Genomic DNA, 7773 nt, shown 5'->3' with positions numbered 1-7773 from the left:
TACGTCTGTGTGCATGCATGGAGGTGCATACCAGCTTGCGGCCACTCACGTTCACATGCGTCAGGAAACAAGGGGTGTGAGCCCAGATTGCTTCCTCGTGCTACAATAAAGCTAGGAACAAACAACAGTCTTACTATTTGTAAATTTTAAAGCTCATGCAAACAGCTCTTTAAGAATGAAGTAACTGAAACCATAATTGGGCGCATAATATCTAAAAAATAAAATCAGGAAAGAAAAAACTTCAAACTACAATGTGTGGGATGTGGCCAGCACGACACTCAGAGAAAAATTCATAATTGAAGTATTTCAATTACTAAACACAATGGAAGAAAAATGAGTTACGCTCTGAACCCTAGAAGTTGGAAAATAGGTTAAAACACGTTAGTTATAACTTCAAAAAGTTTTGTGGAAAGGAAAATTTAAATAAATATATTGCAGGGAGAACTAGTTAATCATTTGAAAACCAATAATGGATTATGCTGAGCGAATCAATCTGAAGGAGAAAGACAAACACAGGATGATTTCATGCATATGGAACCCAGATATAGCAGCAAACAGAGCAAACCAAGCAGATGGGAGGTGGGGGAGGGGTACGCGCGGCAAGGGGGAGGGGCCCACTGGTCTACAGGGCGGACTTTGGATGTCTTGGTGGTGGGCGGGTGTGGTGCCAGGCATCTGAAGGGGTGAGCCTGTACCCCAGCAGTCCAGTGCTGTGAACTAGCCTGACCTCAAAAAAATAAACACAACAGAAAGACAAACAAGAAACAAACACTGGGCGTGGGTTTCAAGGACTCTATGTCACAGGGCTGGAACATGAGAATGGATAAGCAAGAATCCCTTGGCAAGGGACATGTTCTCAAGACCTGAGATTTTTAACACCCTGGCAAGAACCCCAGGGCTGTGAGTCAAAATCCCGGTTAGGTTATCAGAAGCCTGGAGTGACTGAGGGAATGTGGCTACGAGTGGCCCAATTAGGTCTGTCTGTGAGATGACACCAGAAGTCCCCCCTCACCCCGCCCACAGATTGTATTCCACGAGCGGGTCCAGAGGACATGCAACTCCTCGGGCTTTGAGGAAAGCAGTGGTCAGAATCAACATCACTAGGTGGTTGAGCCGTAGTTCTCTGAGGCCAGAGCTGATCATGACGAACACATTACCTAGCGTGGCCAATATCGTGAGGATAAAGCCGTAAAGCAACAGCGAAACAGACACCAAGTGACAGTGCTGAGTCACCAGATGCTCGGGAGCATCTTCCCAGACTTGCAACTGGATTTACTGTACCTGGCAGTTGATCTGTGTTACAAGAGCCATTCCGGTGGAAGGCCAACTGGGAACCCCCAAAATTGCCTCTCCCTAGAAGGAAAATAAAACCAAAACAAAATCTCTGTGTCGGGCAGGATTACTGCCACTGTTAAAGGCGTCAAGATTGAGCAGCCTGGTCCGCAGAGACATGGTAGTTCCTGCATGATGGCCGCAGATCGCCTGGGCCTTGCCCACGGCAGAGGTGACAGCTGCGGTGCCACCTTGTCGCCAGTTGGACCCTCCTAGTCTCAGGCACACGGCACACGGCCATCGACCCGGCCGCTGCACAGGTCTCTGTCTCAATTACAAAAGGACAACAAACCAGCAGGCAGGGGAACAGTCTTTGCAGCACCCCCAAGGCTTTGTTCACTTCCACACCCAGTCACAACCCAAAAAGATCAAGCCTGGAAGCGATGGCGGGAAACATCCTCCCCATGACCCAGGTAGGCGACAGGAGAGGACGAGGCAGAGGAGCTCGGCCCGCGGAGGCCCAGCCCGTGAGCATGCGAGCTGCCGTTTCCCTCCACGCTGCCGAGAAGGTCCCTGCTCCTTAAAAAGTGCCTCACCGCCCTGCGCCTTTGCTGGCCCGTCTTCACCGCCCCATTCTATTGCTCTCTTGTCCTCCTACGCTGAGCTACTGGCACCCAATGCCCCCTCGCCCCCAGTGGCTGTCGGCGCTGACAACGCCAGCAGGCCTCACCCATAGCCGGCGAGGAGGGTCTTACCGTCGGCTTGCATGAGGGGCGATTCAGCTTTCTCAAAGCATCCCTGGAGCCAACTGTTGCCAGTTGGGCTGCCCAGAAGTGGACACTGAAATCCAGAGTTGCACAGGCATTTACATGGACAGCGCTCTTCAAATCATGGTGAGTGGGGAAAAGAGAGCGGAATTGAGGCCTCAATCCCTCCCCCAGGTAACACTGAAACTGGGGTGACCTCTCGGGGCTGTCTTAAGTTGGGGCAAAAGAGGCAGACTTCTAAATCTCTACCTTGGCCGATTACTAGAAAACCCCTCCCAGAAAGGAAGTGTGACTTGGGCAAGGCGACTCTAGCTGTGAGCGACCTCTGAGCAAAGGGCGCTGGGGAGAAGCGGAGCCACAAACACCACCGGCGGGGAGGGCGCCTGCCCAGAGGCCGTGAGCGCACGCTCAAACTCGACACAGCTGTGGGGGCTTGAAACACGAACCACAAATTGTGAGGGTCTTTGCACTGAGGGTTAATGACTTCAACAGCTGCATTTTCACCAAATGAAAGGAAAAACGGCAACTACTACAATAAAAATGTCGTAAAAAGAAATGAAGAAAAAAAAATCCATAACATGGGTGGCTAAAGTCCATGGAATTGGTTCCGTTTTACTAGAAAGTGCTGCGAATGCCTGCAAGGGTCAGTGAGCAAGGACGAAGAGTAGGTGTTAGGGGAGGGTCAGGGCTCTGCATTGGCGCGATCCTCCCAGAAGGGTCCATAAGGCTATGGATCAAGACGTAAAACACGCATCGCTTCTTACCCACTGGCTTGTACCTCTGGAGTTTATCTCACAGAGACGATGGCACAAATGAGCAAAGACACATATCACAACATTGTATGCAAGAAAGGGTTTTCAGAACAAATGCCCATTGAGTGATTTGAATTCAATTATGATACAGTAACACAAAGGAATATCCTGAAGTTATTTGAGCAGCCTAAGATATGTCTGTATTGACATGAAAGACACCAGCGGAATTACTCAGTGGAAAAAAATCAAATTGCAGTGTACTCACTCAAAATAATCTCACTGAAATAAGCTGCCACTATAAATCACATGTCCGTAGCCATCTGTCTACGTACTGATCAGTCTAGCCACATAGTTGATTCGATCTTATTATTTATACATTCCTGCATCATTTCTATTAGAAATGATTTCCTATAATAAGCATTTATTTTTTTAAACCAGAAATTAATCTCAGCACTAGCATTACCATAAAATAAATCAGACAGGGCATGAAAGACAGCCTCAAGCCATCGGCACAGTCAGAAAAGCAAGGGAGATGAGTGGCAGCCTCCTAGAGAGAGGGAGAACCAAAACTCTGCAAGAGGAAATTATTTTAAAAGCATAATAATCTAAGATTATCTTGTGCAGGGCAAATGTAGTGTAACATTATGGGGGATGAAGTACGTGATGCTGACAGGCGACTTGGCGTCACAAAGGAAATATCACAGCCCTCACAGCACTGTCCGCGACGACGACAAAGAAATGATCCCCACACGCATAGTTACAGTGATAGAGCAAGACCGCGCCCTGCCAGCTTCAGTTCTGTTGCAAATCCCCTCGCGTGCAGCTTCTTGTCCCCGTAGAAATTAGAAATGTTGATGAGGGACCACGTCTCGAACAGAATATTGGGCTGACTCCTGATTATCCGTGTGCCTGAGAACCGAGAACATGTGATTCCATAGATGTGTGCGTTTCTAAACACTGGTGAACTGGAGTGGAGAGCCTCAGAAATGACCTCCTTTTCTTTCTTTCCTTTTTTTTTTTTTTTTTTTTGGCAAGAGGTGGGAGTGACTTCAGATCTTCTAGAGAAATCAAGGAAGAATGCCAGACAAAAGGCTAATAGCTTGCAGAGGAGGACAATTCCCCTCTGAATAATTAGTCCCCGACTCAAGAACGAAGCGAGCTACATGCTGTTTGGCTCAGAGGAGGCAGTCCACCCTTGATGATATTTGCCCCCTTGGTGAGGGCAGGAGGCTCCCTGGTGCTTGGCAAGGCTTCTCTCACCTGGGTCTGCCACAGGCTCCGTTCCCTCAGGGCGCAGGCATCCTGCACCTCTCCGGTAGGGAGGTACACAGCCTGACTGAAGAGATCATTCAAGATTCCTCGTGAGCGTTCAGGCCAGTGGTGAAAGCGCAGCGGGGCCGTGCCAGCACGAGCGGCAGTGAGCAGACTTCACGGCAGCTGGCACAGAACCGCGCAGGGAAATCTCCCACCACTGAGCATGTGGCCTGCCTTGGCATTTGCAGAAAAAGACAACTCATCACTGCCCTCCCAGAGCCAGTTACACGAGTCGTTGGGCCCCAACAAACACCCTGATGGGGGGGGGGGGAACAGAAACGTGTTTCCTCAGTTTTCAAGGCTGGAAGGCGGTGTCAAGGGAGTCAGCAGGCTGTGGGTGCGAGGCCGCTCTCCGTGGCCTGGACAAGCCGTTGCCTCCTTCTGTTCTCATCTGGTCTTCCCGCCATACCTGTCTGTGTACTGATCCCCCTTTGATAACAAACACTGGAGCGATTGGATTAGGGCTCAGCCACGTACCTCACTTTACCTTGATGAGCTCTTTGAAGGCCCTGTCTGTCTCCATACACCGCCACGCTGTCAGTGTTTCAACGAGGTGTGGGGGCAACCCGGCTCATCTCATAGCGCCATCGGAAGGCCTCTCTTCAATGGACAAACCTGCCCTGCTCTGCAGGCCCCAACTCTGGACCACAGAGGAAAATGTCGCACAACTCTCCAGCCTCCAGACCCTCAAGCTCATGCACTTCAGAGTACTGAACAGTCGCCCAGCTCCATGCTAGACATCGTGGGGTGCAATGAGGACATGGCCTTCAGGTCGCTCATCATCTTCTGGGTTGCTAAGAGACAGAGGAGTCCCAGATGAGGGACTCAAGAAAAGTGTTGGAGGCACTCAGATCAGTTACTCAGTTATCCCTCAAGCAGACGGACCCCAACACCCACGAAGAATGTAACTAGAGAGTGAGACAACTTAGGTGACAGAAACAGAGGGGATCTCATTGGCTGGCTAACCCCCCCCCCGCCCCCGCCACCCTTGAATCATTGCAGTCAAGCAAAGCCCTTCCGAAGCTGAATTAGGAAAAAGAGATTCGCACAGACACTTCATGGGGTCTGGGATGAGCTAAACACCCGCGTTTCCACAGTCCCGTGCCCCTCCCATTCTGAGAGCCGGACACCGCACGCCGCGATCTGGCGGCCCCAGGGATACACCGTCTAAGACTCGCCGCTGCGGTGTTGGCCTCTTCTGCCCCCACATCCTCAGTCTTCCTGTCCATTGGATTCTTGGTCTCTGCACAAAGGCGCACACTGGCCCTCCGAGCTAGAAAGGGACTCACAGGGCCCTGGACATCTGAATAGGGGCCCTGAACATGCAAAATCTGTGCAGGAAGGACACAGACACTGCGATGCTTGCCTCAGCCTGCAGGGGCGCCGGCCCAGCCTGCTGCACAGGGAGCTGGAGTTCAGCGGCCATGTGGCTTGCCCTCCACCCGCTGATAGTGTGCCTTGCCGAGATGCCAGCGACAGCGAGAGGGAACTGAATCAAAGGTAGACAAGTAAAACCCTCACACTGGAGAAAGCGTGATCTCAAGGGAGAAATGCAATATTATGGTTTCTTCAAGGTCAGCTATGCCCATTTCTAGTAAAAGACTTGGGAGGAAGCTCATGCAATGAACCAGGGGGTGAGCGAAAGCATATGACAGCCCCAGGTGATATTTTCCAGAAGGTGGACTCAGTTCTGCAAAGACTCAGAGAGCACTTAGTGCGCTTGCCAGGAGAAAGCTTGACAACTGAAAGGACTCCCTTACGGTGCAGCCCTACTCCTGCTGTGAATTTTCAGCCTGCCTCACATGTTAGTAACTGCACACTTGCAGTGAGACTGCCTAGCTGTGTCCTGTCTCTAGTCCTGACTGATATTTAGGAAGCAGCGACAGTCAGCCACGTGGGGGTCAACGTTCACATCCACCCAGGTAGGGGTGGTGTCAGTGCCTTCTGCCAGGAGCTCAGCCCTTCATGAGGTAGGTGACTGTGGAGCTTGACTAGATCACAATCCAGAAGAAAGTAAGGGAAAAGGAAAGCAGTTTAGGTGTAGCCAAATTAAGGGAAAACTTTCGGTGGAAACTGTGGAGAAGAAAGTGCATTTACATACAAGAGCTTTAGAGGAGACGGCCTCAGCCTCCGCAGAGGCTCCTACCACAGCCGGGAGAGAGGGCATGCTCCTGGTGGGGTGTGAAGCGCTCTGGGGGAGCCCCCCAGCCCACACGCCCCTGTCTCCCCCTAGTGTCTTCACGTCTGCAGCCATGTCTCTCGAATTCGTTTTGGCTTAGTTTTGTCTGTTCTTGTTTCTCCTTTATCGTCCACATATGGGTGAAGTCATCTGGTATTTGTCTTTTTCCTTCTGACTTCTGTTACTTGGCACCCCCCTCCAGTTCCATCCAGAGTGTCTAAAATGGCAAGATTTCATTTCTTTTTATAGCTGAGCAATAGTTCAGTACAGATATATCTTCGTTAACCCCTTGTTTGCCATTGGGGAGTTAGGTTGTTCCCACAACTATATCCAAAGAAAATGCATGTTTAGAATAAAGGTGATGCCAGGACATTTTTTGACAAACAAAAACTGGGGAAAATGATCACCCCCCAGGACTCCCCGACAGGCAAAGCAAAAGCATATTTTCCAAGCAGAAGGAAAATAATCCCAATTGGAAGCTCAAAGGTATGGGAGTAACAGCAAAGTACAGGAACTGTTAGCACATGGGTAAATTTTAACAATCTTAACAATGTTGATAGTATAAATAAAATATTGATGTTTGTAGTGAAAATCTATGTATTTAGAGTACAACTATGCTTGAGAGTAGGCAGAGTTGAATGCAGTTAAAGTATTCTAAGCCTCTGGCATTATTAGGGAAATAATTATTAACTTGTCAACGCATTTGTTAAGTCAAGCAAGCCTCGTGGAATCTCTTGGGTAATTACAAAACCAGCGGAACAAGGATGCAGAGCTGCCAGGTTAACTGAGAGACCATCAGGGGGAAAATCCAACCAGTTCTAAGAGAATGTGAGAGAGAAAACAACACGAAGGGGCGAGGCAAAAATAGAGCAAACACGAAGGTGCTGGCTGGAAACCAAAATGTTGAAGTAGTCACACCGTGAAGTGCTGTTTGTAGGAGGCCTTGCGTCCTGGAAGGACACAGGACAAGGAAATCCAAAATGTGCACACGGTAAGGACCTGGGCATCGCTATGTCCACTCCGGAATAACTTCAGGCGATGCCTGACTAGAAACGAAAGGGACCGGGAGTGCAAATTGCCAATAGACCCAGAAGCTGTAGATTTTGAAATGCTATATTCAATCTCACGTAAGTGTGATCATATAGTTAAAATTTATAATCCTAAAGATAGACAAATTGAGGGTCACAGAATGAGTTTTTCACACTTCTCCGGAAAATCAAACTCCAAATTAGTAGATACATAGGCTGTCGACAGTGTGAGCAGCACACCTTTGAAAGTGGTTGTCCACACTGCAGCTAACAAGTGCACAATTCACATTCATGTGCTCTGGAAGACTTGAAGTTTGCTACATGCTGGGTAATATACAAACCCCTGTGCAGCCCAGCAGGCGCGGGCGGCCCGTGCTCGGGCGAGCGGGCGGAGGAAGCAGCGGGCCGTCCACCGGCCTCTGAGCTCCCCGGGAGGCCGCGCCCCAGGCGGCGGGGCGCAG

Source organism: Condylura cristata, unplaced genomic scaffold (genome assembly GCF_000260355.1).
Source record: "Condylura cristata isolate star-nosed mole 26May11 unplaced genomic scaffold, ConCri1.0 scaffold00019, whole genome shotgun sequence".
NCBI classification, from domain to species: Eukaryota; Metazoa; Chordata; class Mammalia; order Eulipotyphla; family Talpidae; genus Condylura; species Condylura cristata.
This window is presented reverse-complemented; position numbering follows the sequence as displayed.